Source organism: Danio rerio, chromosome 2 (assembly GCF_049306965.1).
Source record: "Danio rerio strain Tuebingen ecotype United States chromosome 2, GRCz12tu, whole genome shotgun sequence".
NCBI classification, from domain to species: Eukaryota; Metazoa; Chordata; class Actinopteri; order Cypriniformes; family Danionidae; genus Danio; species Danio rerio.
In genome coordinates this window covers 597,501-616,887 of record NC_133177.1, presented here as the reverse complement: position 1 = coordinate 616,887, position 19,387 = coordinate 597,501, and the positions used below count along the sequence as shown (strand labels likewise).

Here is a 19,387-nt window from a genome sequence, read left to right as displayed (position 1 = left end):
GTTTACAGGGACACTGTACATACATGTTTTTGTCTCGTTTAGTCTAAATTTCTACAAATTCTGAAATCAGGAAGCATTTTCCAGACAAGCACAAAATATTGTGTTGTTTCAGAAATAATGAGTCAAAATTAAAACAAGCTAAATAATCTAGCAATGGGGGAAGAGAAATAATCTTGTTTTTCCTTTTGGCAAAAGATTATTCTGCTTACGTCATTGTCAGATTAATTTGCTTGCATTAGAATAGAAACAAGACAAAATATCCATGTAAGAAAGGCTTTTCTTCAGTGTGTAATGTATTTCATGGAGTAAAACCTGCTCATTACATGGTCTTAGCCCTAAACCTAACAATTACAGCGATCCTGTGGCTAAATACGATTGTCAAAAGACCTCATAGAGTATGATTATCAAGCATTTTGAGTTACGAGGACACAAGGTAATTCTGTAAACCACCTTAATACGTCATACACATGCCTGTAAACCATATAAACCTGCACACATACTGAGCCACTCTCGCACGTCTCTGGGTTACAGGTTAGCGAAGGTCTGTTTTCTGATGGCTGTAGCCCACATCCCCTTCCCTCATGCTGATAAAGTGCAGTGATAAGCAGTCGGCCCCGGCCCTCAGGGGCCCGAAACACACAGACACATGTCTGACAGCAGAAAAAGAGAGAAGTGCTGAGAAGTCGAGATGCAGAGAAAGAGGAGAGGATCCGTCCTTCTGCTGCAACATAACTCACGTCTGAACACTCTCAGAAAAAAGCCTTTCAACTCAATCACAGTGGAAACACGAGCGGAAGGAAATGTTGCTTTGGTGTGTTTCTGCATTGGTGGAATGACTTCCTGCTCCCGAATAAAGGACTGTTCCTCTGACAGCCTCCGTCTGGAGCCGCCCCGCAGAACAATAAGGAGCGATGAGGAGAAATAAGAAGCAATGAGGAGCAATGTGGAGAAATGAGGAGCAATTAGGGTCAATGAGGAGAAATGTGAAGGAGTGAGGAAAAATGAGGAGCAATGAGGAGAAATGAGGAGAAATGAGAAGCAATGAGGAGAAATGTGGAGCAATGAGGAGAAATGAGGAGCAATGAGGAGACATGTGGAGCAATGAGGAGACATGAGGATCAATGAGGAGAAATGTGGAGAAATGAGGAGCAATGAGGGTCAATGAGGAGAAATGTGAAAGAGTGAGGAGAAATGAGGAACAATGAGGAGCAATGAGGAGAAATGAGAGTCAATGAGGAAAAAATAGGAGAAATGTGGATCACTTAGGAGAAATGAGGGTCAATGAAGAGAAATGAGGAGCAATGAGGAGAAATGAGGAGAAATGTGAAGGAATGAGGAGAAATGAGGAGCAATGAGGAGAAATGTGGAGAAATGAGGAGCAATGAGGAGAAATGTGGAGAAATGGGGAGCAATAAAGGTCAATGAGGAGAAATGTGAAGGAGTGAGGAGAAATGAGGAGAAATGAGAGTCAATGAGGAAAAATGAGGAGAAATGTGGATCAATTAGGAGAAATGAGGGTCAATGAAGAGAAATGAGGAGAAATGAGGAGCAATGAGGAGAAATGTGAAGGAATGAGGAGCAATGAGGAGAAATGAGGATCAATGAGGAGAAATGTGGAGAAATGAGGAGCAATGAAGGTCAATGAGGACAAATGTGAAGGAATTAGGAGAAATGAGGGTCAATGAGGAGAAATGAGAAGCAATGAGGAGAAATGATGAGCAATGTGGAGCAATGAGGAGAAATGAGGAGCAATGAGGAGAAATGTGAAGGAATTAGGAGAAATGAGGGTCAATGAGGAGAAATGAGGAGCAATGATGAGAAATGAGGAGCAATGAGGAGAAATGAGGAGCAATGAGGAGAAATGAGAGTCAATGAGGAAAAATGAGGAGCAATGAGGAGAAATGAGGAGCAATGAGGAGAAATGATGAGCAATGAGGAGAAATGAGGGTCAATGAGTAGAAATGTGGATCAATTAGGAGAAATGAGGGTCAATGAGGAGAAATGAGGAGCAATGAGGACAAATGAGGAGCAATGAGGAGAAATGAGGAGCAATGAGGAGAAATGATGAGCAATGAGGAGAAATGAGGGTCAATGAGTAGAAATGTGGAGCAATGAGGAGAAATGAGGAGCAATGAGGAGAAATGAGGAGCAATGAGGAGAAATGAGGAGCAATGAGGAGAAATGTGGAGCAATGAGGACAAATGAGGAGCAATGAGGAGAAATGTGGAGCAATGAGGACAAATGAGGAGCAATAAGGAGAAATGAGGAGCAATGAGGACAAATGTGGAGCAATGAGGAGAAATGAGGAGCAATGAGGAGAAATGAGGAGCAATGAGGACAAATGTGGAGCAATGAGGAGAAATGTGGAGAAATGAGGAGCAATTAGGGTCAATGAGGAGAAATGTGAAGGAGTGAGGAAAAATGAGGAGCAATGAGGAGAAATGAGGAGAAATGAGAAGCAATGAGGAGAAATGTGGAGCAATGAGGAGAAATGAGGAGCAATGAGGAGACATGTGGAGCAATGAGGAGACATGAGGATCAATGAGGAGAAATGTGGAGAAATGAGGAGCAATGAGGGTCAATGAGGAGAAATGTGAAAGAGTGAGGAGAAATGAGGAACAATGAGGAGCAATGAGGAGAAATGAGAGTCAATGAGGAAAAAATAGGAGAAATGTGGATCACTTAGGAGAAATGAGGGTCAATGAAGAGAAATGAGGAGCAATGAGGAGAAATGAGGAGAAATGTGAAGGAATGAGGAGAAATGAGGAGCAATGAGGAGAAATGTGGAGAAATGAGGAGCAATGAGGAGAAATGTGGAGAAATGGGGAGCAATGAAGGTCAATGAGGAGAAATGTGAAGGAGTGAGGAGAAATGAGGAGAAATGAGAGTCAATGAGGAAAAATGAGGAGAAATGTGGATCAATTAGGAGAAATGAGGGTCAATGAAGAGAAATGAGGAGAAATGAGGAGCAATGAGGAGAAATGTGAAGGAATGAGGAGCAATGAGGAGAAATGAGGATCAATGAGGAGAAATGTGGAGAAATGAGGAGCAATGAAGGTCAATGAGGACAAATGTGAAGGAATTAGGAGAAATGAGGGTCAATGAGGAGAAATGAGAAGCAATGAGGAGAAATGATGAGCAATGTGGAGCAATGAGGAGAAATGAGGAGCAATGAGGAGAAATGTGAAGGAATTAGGAGAAATGAGGGTCAATGAGGAGAAATGAGGAGCAATGATGAGAAATGAGGAGCAATGAGGAGAAATGAGGAGCAATGAGGAGAAATGAGAGTCAATGAGGAAAAATGAGGAGCAATGAGGAGAAATGAGGAGCAATGAGGAGAAATGATGAGCAATGAGGAGAAATGAGGGTCAATGAGTAGAAATGTGGATCAATTAGGAGAAATGAGGGTCAATGAGGAGAAATGAGGAGCAATGAGGACAAATGAGGAGCAATGAGGAGAAATGAGGAGCAATGAGGAGAAATGATGAGCAATGAGGAGAAATGAGGGTCAATGAGTAGAAATGTGGAGCAATGAGGAGAAATGAGGAGCAATGAGGAGAAATGAGGAGCAATGAGGAGAAATGAGGAGCAATGAGGAGAAATGTGGAGCAATGAGGACAAATGAGGAGCAATGAGGAGAAATGTGGAGCAATGAGGACAAATGAGGAGCAATAAGGAGAAATGAGGAGCAATGAGGACAAATGTGGAGCAATGAGGAGAAATGAGGAGCAATGAGGAGAAATGAGGAGCAATGAGGACAAATGTGGAGCAATGAGGAGAAATGTGGAGCAATGAGGACAAATGAGGAGCAATGAGGAGAAATGAGGAGCAATGAGGACAAATGTGGAGCAATGAGGAGAAATGAGGAGCAATGAGGAGAAATGATGAGCAATGAGGAGAAATGAGGGTCAATGAGTAGAAATGTGGAGCAATGAGGAGAAATGAGGAGCAATGAGGAGAAATGAGGAGCAATGAGGAGAAATGAGGGTCAATGAGTAGAAATGTGGAGCAATGAGGAGAAATGAGGAGCAATGAAAAATAAAGAGCAGGATAAATCAGGTGCAATGAAGAAACTTTAAGAGCAATGGAGATCAATAAGGAGCAGCGAGGAGAAATGAGGAATAACAAAGACCAGTGAGAGGGTCAATGAGGAGAAATAAGGGGCAATAAAGAGAAATAAAGAGCAGTGAGGAGCGATGAGGAGACATCTCTCTCAGTGTTTCAGAAGACTGTCGACTCCTCTGCCTGTGTTTGCGTCCCACACTGGTTTGCTGTATGTTTTGGGTCTTTATGGTTTGGCCACTCAATCCATAAACACTTCTGAAAACCCAATCCACTCTTACACACATCAGTAAAGCAGACCCTCTCCGCCTGTCTGTCTGTCTGTGCATCTGTCTCTATAACATGTCAAAACGCCGAACACACACTGTCTGCTGCAGAGCCCACAGTAAATAAACATCAGGTTAATGGGGAAGAGGGTGTTTAACCGTGTGTCAGTGAGAGTCGCTGTGTGCATTTCTCTTCAGCGCTCTGACGGCTGTTTGCTTTTGTTTTTAATTCCTGTAAATGCTTGAATGAAAGGAGACGTAGACACTGAAGGATTGCTCTCAGACGTCGAGAATATTAATAGATCAGGAGCAAATATACATGGGAAACAGAGAGAGAGAGATGCTAAAACATCTGTCCAGAAAGAACATATCTCGAAAAAGATAATCAAATTACTCAATACGTTTTAAGAAGAACAAGTATATAGGTCCAACCGATAGAATAACCACACACAGAAGTAAAAACATAAATAAAAATAACATAATACATAGTGGTTATTCTTTAATTTATAGAATAATCTATACATTATAGGTTGTATATGTGTATTAATTATCTACACTCACCGGCCACTTTATTAGGTACACCTGTCCAACTGCTCGTTAACACAAATCTCTAGTCAGCCTATCACATGGCAGCAACTCAATGCATTTAGGCATTTAGACATGGTCAAGATGTTGTGTGTGTTTGAGTGTGTATGCATATATGTGTGTGTGTGTGCATGTTTATTCCTTTGATCAAACACACTGCGTTCAGCTCTGGTCCGATCCAGCTTCTACACTCTTGCCTCTGCATCACAGCTGTTGTGTAAAACCTGCACAGACAATGATGCAATTAGATGATATCTGTGCCAGGAGAGAAGCAATCAGTGTGTGTGTGTGTGTGTGTGTGTGTGTGTGTGCGTGCGTGCCACTGATCTAGATCAATCCCACAATCCTCTGTTCTGTCAGTCAGCAGCTGCTCGCGCATCACTGACAACCGACAGTTAGAAAGAACAACGACACAAGCGCAAAACCGAGATTACAGTGAGTGTGTGTGTGCTGCTCACACACCTAGGCTGCAGCTTTATTCATCTTGACACCAGCAACACACGCCTGTTTGTAGAGACGGCACAACACACTTCTGTCTCGTCTCTCAGCAGTGTGTTGTTCCAAACGCCTTCTCAGAAAGTATTTCAGGGGTGTGTTTGAGTGTCTGTGAGTGGGTGTGTGTGCGTGCACATGCGTGTGTTTATAAGTGTGCGTGGGTGCATGTGTGTTTGCTTGTGTGTGAGGCATTATTCAGAGAATGATCTTGTCATACATGAGGTTGGTGTCGTGATCTCGTTCCGTTTGGCTGCATGTCAGTTTGGGCCTGAAAACATCCAGATATTTTTTGATCTGAGCATTTAGAAACATTAAGAAACAATTAAACAAAGTCGATGTTTAATTTACTGCCGATTCTATATATTAAATGCAATCGTAAGCTTAGCAAACAGTTTTGGAGAATGTGATGTTTCCCCATTCAAAGACAAACACTGTTGAAATGACTTGTCTTAAAGGCAACACGGGCTCATTGTGGATACGTACCCCTGTATACATTCCTGGAGAGTGTAAATTGTGGACCCAGAGGTGCGTCTGGCTGCATTTCGTCTTTAAAACAAATGCTACAGGACAGTATGTCATGTCGACAGCTTCTGTTCCTTTTAACGTTACCAGCTGACCGTTTAACTCCATGTGGACGGCTTTTCTGCGGTTATCAGTTTGTTCGGTGGCTCGCCGTGTACATCGGAATTGAAACGCAAGCTGGAGTTGACCGTGAAGATGGGGATCCAATCTGGCGAAGAACGGTTTTGTGTCCATAAAGACGACTCGTAACGTACTTGAACTTTTATACTTTTATTGTTGTCATTTACTTTCCTGTCCCACAACTGTAAAACACGTTATCACCGTCTAACGTCAACGTCATCACTTATTTCACGAACTCTTATAGTGACCTGCGCTCTTTAAGTGTTTCTTGTATAATAAACACATCACTCTAATTAAACTCCAGATATTTCAGAGAATGATCATGTGTGAAAAAGCCATTAATGAGGTTTGTGTCGTGATCTCGTTTCCTTCGGCTGCGTGTTAGATTGGGCAACCTGAAAACATCCAGATTTTGTTTGATTTAAATGTTTAGAGGTAAAACTTAAAAAACATTAAGAAACAATTAAAGTCGATGTTTAATTTACTGCCGATTCTAAACATTAAATGCAATCGTAAGCTCAGCAGTTTTGGAGAATTTGACGTTTCCCCATTCAAAGACAAACACAGTTGAAATGACTTGTCTTAAATGCAACACAGGCTCATTGTGGATACGTAACCCCTGTATACATTTTTAGAAAGTGGGAATAATGTACCCAGAGGTACGTCTGGCTGCATTTCATCTCTAAAACAAATGCTACAGGACAGTATGACATGTTTCTTTTCGCGCTACCAGCTGACCGTTTACCAGCGTTTGGAAGGCTTTTCTTCTGTTATCAGTTTGCCCGGTGGCTCGCCGTGTACATTGGCAGAATTGAGACACAGACTGGAGTTGACCGTGAAGAAGGGAATCCAATCTGGTGAAGAATGATGTTGTCCATGTGGACGGCTTTTCCAAACACAGGCTCCTTCTGAAAATGTACCCCCTATATACATTTCTGGAGAGCGCAAATTATGTAGCCAGAGGTACGTATGGCTGCATTTCATATTTAAAACTAACGCTTTGGGGCAGTGTGATACCGTTCCTTTTCGCGCTAGCAGCTGACCGCTTACCTCCATGTGGATGGTTTTTCCGCTGTTACCAGTTTGTCCAGTGGCTCGCCATTTATGTTGGAGGACTTAAGACATAAAGAGGAGTTGACCACGATGACAGAGTTTGAGTCTGGCAAAAAAACGGTTGCAGAAAGCAGGTAAGACAAATTGCAAAAATATAATTAACAAATAAATAACAGCGTGAGATCTGAAAACGTGGTACAAATCAGGCGAGGGCTTTTCTTTTTCTGAATTGCTTTTGAAAACACTATTGGTTGGGTTTAGGGAAGGAGGAGGGTGGGTCAGTCAGTCGGTCAGTCAGTCAGTCAGTCGGTCAGTCGACAGTGGCCTCTATCGGATTTACGTGAGAACCGCAGGTGCGAATGGCACTCGTCAGAGAAATTTGCAATCTGAAAAAGCGTACACAGCGCCCTCTGGTGGATTCACGAAAACAAAAACTGTAAAAAATAATAATAAAATGACCTCCTGGGACATATTTGGTGCTGTCCAGAAATGTATGCAGATGTACGTTTTCCGATTGAACCTGGGTTGGCATTTTCACTGTTACGACTTTGCCAAGTGACCCGCCACGTACATTGGCGGACTTGGGACACAGAAAGGAGTTGACCGTGATGACAGGGTTCAAGTCGGCAAAGAACGGTTCCAGAAACCAGGTAAAGCAAAAAATAAATAAGTAAGCAGGGGCTTGGGGCGGCACGGTGGCGCAGTAGGTAGCACTGTCGCCTCACAGCAAAATGGACGCTGGTTTGAATCCCGGCAGGGTCAGTTGGTGTTTCTGTGTGGAGTTTGCATGTTCTACCCGTGTTGGCAGTGCTCCGGTTTCCCCCACAGTCCTAACACATGCGCTATAGGGGAATTGGATAAGTCAAATTGTCTGTAAAGTATGAGTGTGTGTGTGTGAATGAGAGTGAATGGGTGTTTCCCAGTGATGGGTTGCAGCTGGGAGGCCATTTGCAGCATAAGACATATTCTGGATAAGTTAACAGTTGATTAATAAAGGGACTAAGCCAAAAAGAAAATGAATGAATGAATAAACAACAGGCTGAAACTTGTTGAAATCACAAGGCTTTTTTTTTCTATATTGCTTTTGAAAACACTATGGGTTGGGTTTAGGGATGGGGGTGGCTGGGTCAGTCAGTCAGTCAGTGGTTGGCTGAAGTGTATATTGCGCCCTCTGGTGGATTTATACGAGAAGAGGACATGCAAGAGAAATCTGCGATCATCAAAATGCATACACAGCATGAATTCTACAAGCAGACGTACTGTACCAGCGCTTACGTATTTCACTGTCCCCAGAATTGTAGACAGGGTTACGTATCCACAATGAAGCTGTATTGCTTTAAGTATTGATAAAAATGTCATGATCGGGATACCACCTCCGCTTTATTTCAAGCCAGGAAAAACCCTGACCTACTGTATATGGTGATTTCTGGACTGAACCAAAGGCAGAGTGCACATGTGGGCAGGGGAGTCTCTCAGTAAAGTCCTGACCCTACAAATAAGCTGCGTTCCAGCACATTCTCCAGCTCCACATCCCGCACCGCTTTCATTAAAACATGCATTAAAGCAGGATCCTCCCTGGCCATGCATGAGGATCCACTCATATTCCTGTCAGCCGCTCGCGTCGCGCTGCAAATATTTAATGTAATGGCTGGTTACTGCGTGGTGAGTCAGGAGGAGGTGCAGGACAAACCTACAGCTAATTAAAAAGATTGGGGTGTGTTTATTACAGCACTGTGCCACCTTACATCACTGCTCAGCACACACACACACACACACTCATGCAGAGGAGAAACTCTAGAGATAGAAATATCAAGGTGAGCAGAAACACACTTACATACGGCAAAAATCATGCTCAGGTGTTTGTGTTGTTTCTAGTTTATTTATCTAAAAATTCTTAACATCGAGAAGCTTTTTACAGACACATACAAAAACATTCTTTTATTTCAGAAATAATGAGGCAAAATTAAGTGAGTTTTGGTTTAAAACAAGAAAAATAGTTCTAGTAGACCAGTTAATTAAATTAGAATGTAATTAAATTTGGTTTGTTTGTTTTTTGGGTCATATTGCAATATAATATCGTTTTTACGAGAAATTGTTATCGATTTTATTTTGCGGTACAACCCAAAAAATAAACAAAACAAACAAACTGAATTACATTCTAGTTTACCACTTAAATTAAAGGCTATACATATATATATATGTGTGTGTGTGTGTGTGTGTGTGTGTGTGTGTGTGTGTGTGTGTGTGTTTTACCTGTATGACTAAATTGTGTCATAGTACATGGAAAGCTATAAGCCGGTATTAAATGCATTTAGCAACTCAACATTATTTGATGAACATTAATGCAGGAGATGAAAGTTAAAGCATATTTTTACACAGAAAACACTCAGATGTTGAACATCCTCATTTAATAGTCTTGTTTCTAGTTCAAATATCTAAAAAGTCAAAAAAGCACAAAATAAAGTCTTGTTTACAGAAATAATGAGCTAAAATTAAGTGCAAAAAAATCCAGTTTTTAATTTGGATTATGATGATTTAGCTTGTTTTAAGAATAAACTCTAAACTTAAAAATTTTCTAAAAATGCTTCTTGATTTACAATTTTTTATATATTTGAACTAGAACTGACACAAAAATTTAATTATTGCAATTATTTCATTTAAAAAACTCTGACTCACTACTCATAATTTCAAAGATATCCTAATGGCTTATATAATAACAACATAATAATAATAATAATATATTCATAACTTAACAATATAATTTATTATATCAATAAAACATAGTGATATAATAATAACTGCACTAATAAAACTTAATGAAAAATGATCACAGGATTACTGGTCAAGGTAAAACCACAGTATGTTTTCAAATGGTTATATTACAGATTTGTCAGATTATTTTGCTTGTTTTAATATAAAACTCACTTCATTTTGACTCATTATTTCTGAAAACACCACTATATTTCCACTTGTCTAGAAAATGCTTCTTGTTTTCAGATGTTTTAGATATTTGGACTAGAAACAAGACAAAAGCATTACAGTAAATGCACATTATAGGCTGTTAATTATTATATACAGTTAAAGTATGTTGAAGTTAACGTATGAGGGACCATACAGTACACATATGTAAATTAAATTCAAATTACTAAGTAGTTTAATTAATAACAAGAACAAGACTTTGCACAATGTGTTCCTGAGCATTTATGTATTTTATTCTTATTTTATATTATTGAAAAGCTCCTTTTCAGTATAGTAAACTCTCAATCTTTCTGTCGTACAGTATTTGTGTCGCTGTTTTACATGTAAAAGGATTTACTAAAAATTAATCTGTTAATTCTGCTCGTGTTTGATCAATGCAAAATTTCATGAAGAAAATAAAAACTAATGAGCACAAATGTAAAACTTTCATAAATATTAATGTACAAAATTTGCCTTGTGATTTTAGTCAAAATTGTGTTGATTTGTAATAAAACCTAAATATTTAACTCTTTCACACACTTGTACTCGTTTTTAAATGTTTTTTTGCATCATTTTTATTTAGTTCTTGTCCCAAAACCAAACAATGAACAAATCATTTTGTTTTAATGATTAGTATTACACTACAGTATTACATATTCAAAACTACTTTATGATTTTTTATATATACAGTTGCAGTCAGAATTATTGGCCCTCTGTTTATTTTTTTCTTAAATTTCTGTTTAACAGAGCAGATTTCTTCAACACATCTCTAATCATAACAGTGTTAATAACTCATCTATAATCACTGATTTATTTTCTCTTTGCCATGATGACAGTACATAATATTACACTAGATATTCTTCAAGACACTTCTATACAGCTAGATATATCTGTGACCCTTTAATTTCCAGCCCAAAATGTATAACAAATATTTAAAAGTTTGTGAATCAAAATTAAATTAGTTTTTCATTAAAACAAGAAAAATAATCTGGAATTAAGCAAAATAATGTAGTTTTTAGTTTGGAATAATAATATTTAGCCTGTTTTAAGGAAAAACTCAAAAAACTTTGACAATATTCCTGAAGGCAAAAGCAATATGTCTTGCTTGTCTAGAAAATGCTTCTTGATCTAAGAGTTTTGAGATATCTGGGCTAGAAACAAGACAAAAACTCTCAGTAAGAAAAGCATTTTTGCACTGAATCATTTAGAAAACTCTTGATTGACTACTTTGATATTTTAAGAAATATTCGATAACTTCAAGCTCAGAAATGCTGCACTAATAAAACTTTATCGAGCGTCATGATTACTGGTTTTAAGGTAAACCATGGTACATTATCTGATGCTTAGTGTTCCCATTTTGAAACATCAATCTTATTAAAACCATCCACTGCAAACATCCAATTCAGTTGAAGTTTACTTGTATAGCACTTTTTACTTTAATTATTATTAAAGGAGCTTCATAAAAGGTGCATTTTACTGCATTACAAGCAAATTAAGTTAAAGGTACAATCAAATATGAGTTATTATAAACAGACATCATTAACCTGCAATCTTATAGCTGATACTGTAGGTGTTAAGTTTAGATAAGATATACATTTAATTAAGAGACAAACAGTGCCACATGAAACAAATACCGGAGTAAATCTCCCACACACTTTTGCACTTATTTTTAATTGTGTCATACATTTCAGTTCTTGTCCCAAACCCAAACCATGAACACCACTTTTGTTTTAATAATTAGTCTCAGACTAAAGCATTACATATACAAAACTATGCATACTTTATATATATATATATATATATATATATATATATATATATATATATATATATATATATATATATATATATATATATATATATGTGTGTGTGTGTGTGTGTGTGTGTGTATGTATGTATGTATATATATATATATATATATATATATATATATATATATATATATATATATATATTGTTTAATTTATGTGTAATATAATATGATATACATATTTACTAAAATAACATTTAATAAATATTATTAATATAGTGATTATTTAATTTCAACTCCAAACTGTTTAACAAATATAAAAAAACACATTAAACTTTAGCAAAAGATGAAACGTGACACATAAACAAATCATGTTTGAGTAAATAATTAAATGAATCTAAATACATTTCATTTGTAAATGGAATATTTTAATTGCACAGTATTTATGTATTGTGCATATTATGCTTATTTTTTATTATTGAAAAGCTTCATTTCAGTTTAGTAACTCTTCCTGTTTTTGTCGTACAGTAATTGTGCATTGCTCTTTTATATGTAACACGAGTTTCTGAATTATTTACTGTATATTAATCAATTCATTCTGCTCATGTTTAATAAATGGTCAATATATCTGGAAAATATATAGCTAAAGGGGCTAATAATATTGACCTTAAAATGGTGTTCAAAAATGTTTAAACTGCTTTTATTTTAGCTGAAATAAATAAGACTTTCTCTAGAAGACAATTATTATCAGACATACTGTGGAAATGTCTTTGCTCTGTTCAACATCATTTGGGAAAATTTTTAAAAAGGAAAAAAAAAAGGGAGAATAATAATGATTCTGACTTCAACTGTATATTTATTTATTTATTATTGTTTAATACATATTTAATATATAAGAATATACATATTTACAAAAATAACATTTAATAAATATTATTAATATGAAAATGCTTTTTAAAAAATGTCAAATATATTTCTGTGATCATTTCGTTTCCACTCCAAAATGTTTAATAAATATAAAAAACACATTAAATTTTAGCAAAGGATGAAACGTGACACATAAACAAATCATGCTTGAGTAAATAATTAAATGAATTTATATACATTTCATTTGTAAAAGTATTATTTTAATTGCATAGTATTTATGTATTGTGCATATTATGCTTATTTTTTTATTATTGAAAAGCTTCGTTTCAGTTTAGTAACTCTTCCTGTTTTTGTCGTACAGTATTTGTGCATTGCTCTTTTATATGTAACACGAGTTTCTGAATTATTTACTGTATATTATTAATCAATTCATTCTGCTCATGTTTAATAAATGGTCAATTTTATGAAGAAAATAAAAAACTAAAGATCACAAATTTAAAACTTACATAAATGTATTTGGCATCACTTTATGTTGATGGTTTCTCTAATGCATTTTGTTGAATTTAACTGATTCTGCCGTACAGTATTTGAGCATCGTTGTTTCATGTGTAAAATTATTTACTGTAAATTAATTCTGCTCATGTTTGATGAATGCTCAATTTTAAGAGGAAAATAAAAACTGATGAGCACAAATGTAAAACTTTACATAAATATTAATGTATTTAGTCTAACTTTATCAAACTAATCAAATGTTTTAAGTAAATTAAATGTATTGCTGTTTAATAAAACATATACTGTAGGCTATAATGAACTAAAAAGTAATGAAATTAACTACAGCAATAATTAATTACATGCACTAGTAAAATGGTTAAGGTTAGAATATATCTTAAGTTTATATAATTATGCATAATTATTTGTTATTAATAGGGTAGATATATTTAACATGAACACCTTAAAATAAATAGTTTAAGCAAAATCTTGTTGCAATAGAAAGCAAATAAAAAAACAGATATTACGGAAAATATTGAGAAGAAATAATTGATCATGTGAGCGATGTCAGTGTGAAATAAGTCTAGAACTACTATAAAAGATACTTTACTGTAGTGTTTTAACCATGCTATAGTAGTGTATTATACTGTATAGCATTTACAGCATTATTGTGAAATGACATACACTAATATATAGTTTACTACAGTAAACCGTGGAGTATTGTATTATAATATACCCTATAGTTGTGGTAAAGCACAGTGTTGGCTCATATTTATAATCCTACAGATGTTGTGTTACTGTAGTAGGCCTAACTATTACCACAACACATCAAATATTATAGTTATCATGTTACCATAGCAACAATATAATTATTATTATATATAAAGTACTTTACTGTAGTATGGTTCAGAAGCACTGCTATAAATTACCACAGTATTGCTTTCTAAGAGGCTGACCTGAAAGAGTGAGATGTCAATAATGCGTCGGCTCACCTGAGTGAATTCTCCTCCTCTTCCAGACGTCTGCTTCTCATCTCCATCATATATTTACTCGTGCTCCGTTATTTCCTGGACTCTGCTGTTATTTCTCGTAGTTTCTAAATGACTTTTGCGTCTTAATCTGCTGAATAAAGGCAGAGTGAATGCGAGTCGTCATGGCGGAGGAGCTGCATTGATGGCTGACTGCTGCCATCTATCCGCGCACACGGGCATTGCACCAGCTGACTGACCCGCTGACCAAACCACCAGCATGTAAAGGAATACTGTAATTTATATTTAAATACTGTGCTGTTTCTGAACAGTGAAGAACTTTAATTAATCTGATGTGGTGATACTGTAGGTAAGGTAATACAAGAACTATAGTAATTGATCTGTTGTGGTGATTCTACAGTTGCTATGGTAACACAACAACTATAGTGATTGATCTGCTGTGGTGATACTATAGTTGCTATGGTAACACAACAACTATAGTAATTGATCTGTTGTAGTGATTCTACAGTTGCTATGGTAACACAACAACTATAGTAATTGATCTGTTGTAGTGATTCTACAGTTGCTATGGTAACACAACAACTATAGTAATTGATCTGCTGTGGTGATAATACAGTTGCTATGGTAACACAACAACTATAGTAATTGATCTGTTGTAGTGATTCTACAGTTGCTATGGTAACACAACAACTATAGTAATTGATCTGCTGTAGTGATACCATAGTTGCTATGGTAACACAACAACTATAGTAATTGATCTGTTGTAGTGATTCTACAGTTGCTATGGTAACACAACAACGATAGTAATTGATCTGTTGTAGTGATTCTATAGTTGCTATGGTAACACAACAACTATAGTAATTGATCGGCTGTGGTGATACTACAGTTGCTATGGTAACACAACAACTATGGTAACTATGGTATCTACACAGCTGTATCCCTTCTAGACATAGGAAGGGGCATGGTTAAGAATATTGAGACTGAAGCATCATCAGAGAAAGAGCCAATCCAAATGCAGAAGCAGATGCTCAGACTGACGATTACCTTTTTTTTCAGTGGATTAACTTGCACAGAATAGTTGTTCAGCTAAAGAATAGCTTACAAAATAAACATAGTAGGCTACATTTTGATTGACATGGACGTTAAGTTTATTTTTTTGACAGCATTATCTTTATTATTACTAGGCATATTCAGTTATTTGCAGAGACAAAAGCATAATGATGTAAAATATGTACGTTTTTACGCTTTGATAATATTGGGATAGTTCACACTGACAATTGGGCTTTGTTTTGCTGCGAAAACCTGGCAACCCTGTCTCCCATTGAGCTTCAGTAAGATGTCTGCTGATTGTGCTGTAACTCACGGTGAAACCCGACCCTCAGAAACGCTTGGCAGGAAAAACGCATCAAAGCCGAACATAAATAGCAATCAGAGCACGAGTAAACCAATCAGCGGCTTCGTTACTGAATATGCAGCAATCAATTAGCGGAGGGATTTCCGTCCATTTTAACGAGGTGAATCAAGGCACTTCTCGCAGCCCGTTATGGACAATTTGCAGTTTGTTTTACTCAAATGAATCCCAGACCCGCTCTGGCAGGACAGACCCTCAGAAAGCTGGAATATTTACATGGTACAGCACACACACACACACACACATTACACTACAGCCCAGTGATCGTCACGTCAGCTACGCTGAAGTCTAGAAGGGATACAGCTGCGGACACTCACATCAATATAGCATCGATTTTGTGACACTGTACAACAACAATTCATATGTTTACAATACTGTGAGGGTTGGGGTTGGATTAGACGTTAATAAACTACAATTTAATGGGTAATTTATTAAATAATGTGAATAATACTCTGTATAATTACTGTTTTTACATTACTGTGACGTTTAGGGTTGGAGTAGCTAATAAACCACCATTTTATAGGTAATTTATTAAATAATGTGAATAATACTCTGTATAATTACTGTTTTTACATTACTGTGAGGGTTAGGGTTGGAGTAGACGTTAATAAACTATCATTTAATGGGTAATTTTTTAAATAATGTGAAATAACACTCTGTATAATTACCATGGATGTTTTGTTGGGGCAGACGTTAATAAAGTACAATTAACAGTTTATTTAACGAATAATTATCATAAATAATAATATAAAATATTTCCCTGCTGAAAAATCCAGCTTAAACCAGCCTAGGCTGGTTGGCTGGTTTTAGCTGGTTGACCATGCTGGTTTTAGAGGGGTTTTGGCCATTTCCAGGCTGGTTTCCAGCCATTTCCAGCCTGGTCTTAGCTGGTCAGGCTGGGAGATGACCAGCTAAATCAAGCTAAAACCAGCTTGACCAGCCTGGTTTAAGCTGGACATAGCTGGTTTTGGCTGGGCTCCCAGCCTGGCTAAGCTGGTCAAGCTGGTTTTAGCTGGTCATCTCCCAGCCTGACCAGCTAAGACCAGGCTGGAAATGGCTGGAAACCAGCCTGGAAATGGCCAAAACCCCTCTAAAACCAGCCTGGTTGACCAGCTAAAACCAGCCAACCAGCCTAGGCTGGTTTAAGCTGGATTTTTCAGCAGGGTTGTCTTTAACTTCCGGCTGTGCTGCTGTATCCCTTCCAGCAGCAACAGTTAGCATTAGCTGATTTCATTCCTGTCAAAAATGAGCAAAAACAAAGTGGTCAACGTCATATAATGGTGATGAAATGTGATGTTTCTGTGTTCTACAACAAACAATGACAACTGAGTCATCATGTATTATATTAAACTATTGTCAGCATGATATTTAATGTTTAAAAAAAATATAAATACAATATACAGTAAAATAAACTTCACTATAGTATGCTTTAGAAGTATTTATTATGAATTACTAGTGTATTTCTTTTCATGTGGGTAGTTTGGCAGTTTTATTGATTTCATTCCTAAAATGTGACAATCCTAATATAGAACATAGCTTAACATAGGCTTATATAAAGAGAATATATAAAGATACATATGAATGGGGTGTAAGGATATAAATGTACACATATTCTTTAACAGTCAAGGTGATTCTAAGTTCCCGGATGAGCCTGTGTGACCTTTGAATGTACCTAAATTGACCATTATTAATCCATTTATTTGGGCTTAGTCCCTTATTTATCAGCGGTCACCACAGCGGAATGAACCGCCAACTGTTCTGGCATTTGTTTTACACAATAGATGCCCTTACAGCTGCAACCCAGTACTGAGAAACACCCATACACACACATTTACACACACACTCATACACTAAGGCCAGTTTGGTCCATCAATTCCCCTATAGCGCATGTGTTTGGACTGTGGGGGAAACCGGAGCACCCGGAAGAAACCCACGCCAACACGGGGAGAACATGCAAACTCCACACAGAAACGCTGCTCGCAGCTGAGCGACCTTCTTGCTGTGGTAACCATTGAGCTGCCCCCCCGACTGACTCAAGTATTTACAGACAGCCATGTAATAAGCACATTTAATCCACAACAGGGTGATTTGAATGTGGCTGATGGTGAAAATAGAAAGGGGTGTGGAGCGCTCGGAGATCTGCGGAAGTGAACTTTGGGTGGTGAAGGAGCAGCCGCCATTGTCTTAATGCTCTTTCCTGAACCTCCGCACTAGCGGCTGAGGATTTCTGGAGGATGCACCATGACCATAGTGGTGAGCTGAGTGGATTAGCTGTGTATTATAATCAGTTACTGCTTACAAACAACATGACAAAACAGTTGAAGTCAGAATTATTCACCCCCCCCCCCCCCCTTTGAATCGTTTTCTTTTTTAAATATTATTATTCTCCTAGTGTGCTCTGTCCTGTGCTGATCCGTTGTTGATCGTCTGCTTTCTCTTGCTGTTGTATGAAGGTCTTTCAATGTCAGCAGTTGTTAAATGTAGTGTGTCATGCCAAGAACCAAATCAAGTTAAGTGTAGTTGAGTGTGTAATATAACGCCATGTTTTCCCCACATGGGGAGGTTTGAGTTTTGTTTTTTTTAATAAATCCTTCATTTCCCGCATTTGGGTCCTCGCCTCATCTCCATCCACCCTATACCGTGACACCTGGGGCGTATTTGATGCTCTCCAGAAGTGTATACAGGGGTACATTTTCAGAATGAGCCTGGGTTGGTATGTATGGTTGTGAGTGGCTGTTTCTTAATATGCATTCTTCAGCGGTCTTGCGTCCTCGTGTAACGTCATCATCAGCTGCCTAAGTTCATTTCCAATACTCAAGACCGCAAGAACGGAGGACGCAGGAAACTTCCCGGACGTGTTCTTGATATCGAGGACGCACCGATGCAGACTTGAGCACTGAACTCGCTCTGGAAGTCCCAGAAGTCATTGTGACCGGAGGTGGGAAGCGCAGCATTTTATCTAGATTTAGAGATATCACTTATTTACTTCAGGAGTTTCCCTAAATGAAACGTGAATATAAACATTACCATGGACATCTTAATAAAGGAATAAACACATTGGGCCCTATCATACACCCGGCGCAATGTGGCGCATGGCGCAGCGCAATACTTGATTGCTAGTTTCAGCTTGGCGCAAGAGTGGTTTTGAGGCGTTGCGCTACGCTGTTTAAATAGCAAATGCATTAGCGCTCATTTGTGCGCCCATAGGCGTTCTGGTCTAAAAAGGAAGCGTTCTGAGGCGGACCGCTGGCGCGTCGCTATTTTGAGAAACTATAATAGATTTTTCATTAGACCAAAACTAACCCGGTCTAAACTCCAGCGCAGAGTTGCGCCTCGCTTACACACTGCTTAGAGAGCAATAGGCAAATATCTTTACATATGAAAACAATTAAATATTAAGGATATATATAGGATATAATAAGAATAGATATAGGATATAAATATAAAGGATTAAAATATTACAAAACATATTATTTTCTAGCCTACATAAATATGAAAAACCACTGCTTTATGTCTTCTTCATCTCGGGAGGCTTTTTCAGTTCATTCATAACAATTTGCTTTTGTATAATGTTATTATTATTACCAGTATTATTTATTATATCCATATTTATATTTGTTTTATTAAAAATAAGCTTAGATTTGTCCACCTGTCAGGTTTTAGACCATATGGGGCACAGCATGTGTTTTAGGATATAACTCAGGTTTTTGAGCACACTTCATTATTATTATTCATTTATTCATTTGCTGGAAATTAGAACTGAATTTAGAAATAGTTTTGAAACGAATATTTGTGCTTAACAAACTAAATTAATTATTTA

General features: G+C 37.4%; 1 protein-coding gene and 1 long non-coding RNA gene across 7 annotated transcripts in view; one reads left to right on the top strand and one right to left on the bottom strand.

Annotated features, from left to right (window-relative positions):
• The window catches only part of LOC141377573 (uncharacterized), a 32,270-nt gene extending 18,001 nt beyond the window's left edge, over nucleotides 1-14,269 (bottom strand). For 2 of the 5 annotated variants that reach the window (XR_012389929.1, XR_012389942.1), the window contains exon 1: nucleotides 14,160-14,269. This is a non-coding gene — a long non-coding RNA (uncharacterized lncRNA). Of the gene's footprint in view, nucleotides 1-4,603; nucleotides 5,138-7,100; nucleotides 7,210-14,159 lie in introns of those variants that run through there. The other 3 variants (XR_012389934.1, XR_012389931.1, XR_012389943.1) reach the window with 3 other exon arrangements.
• Nucleotides 1-19,387, top strand: part of znf1014 (zinc finger protein 1014) — a 560,414-nt gene that overhangs the window by 360,113 nt on the left and 180,914 nt on the right. The gene's annotated exons all lie outside the window — the stretch shown is intronic.